This window comes from Serinus canaria, chromosome 1, assembly GCF_022539315.1.
Source record: "Serinus canaria isolate serCan28SL12 chromosome 1, serCan2020, whole genome shotgun sequence".
Classification (NCBI taxonomy): domain Eukaryota; kingdom Metazoa; phylum Chordata; class Aves; order Passeriformes; family Fringillidae; genus Serinus; species Serinus canaria.
This window is the reverse complement of record NC_066313.1, coordinates 114109985-114110611: the sequence shown is the minus strand read 5'-3', so window position 1 is coordinate 114110611 and position 627 is coordinate 114109985.

Here is a 627-nt window from a genome sequence, read left to right as displayed (position 1 = left end):
GTCAATGCGGCTCCACACGCCGCAAGCCCCGCCCTTTCCCGCTCGGGCGGGGCGGGAAGAGGCGGGGCCAGCGCGCTCCCGCCTTTCCCGGTGGCCCCGCCCCCCTCCCCTCACGGCCAGAGCCCCTCCCGCCATGGCCGCCCCCTCACGGCCCCCTCAGGCCCAGAGCCGTCTCCACACGGCCGTGAATGACCCCCGGCCTCTCCCTCTGCCCCGCGGGAACAGCACAGTGTTGTCATTCCCATGTTGGAATAGATTCACCCCTAAATGCTCTTGCACCTCAGTCCGTTGTCTGGTTTAATGAAACTGAACAGAATTAATAAATGGATAAATTCTCATTCATAGGATCAGTCACGGAATGGTCTGGGTTGGAAGGACAAGCGATACTGGACAAGCAATATGGGGGTAACAAACACGTCAATAAACTCATTGTGGAACACTAGCCATCGAAAACAGCAAAACAAGTAAGTGACAAATGACAGATGCTGAATAAAAGCCCTGGGCAAAGACCTGGACCAAAGTCAGCGTTTTGGGGATTGGAGAGCACATCTCACAGATGTGGAATTGAAAGGATCACATTGTGCTCAAAGTCCTCCCTTCTTCCTTTTTTAACCTTAACTTACACGT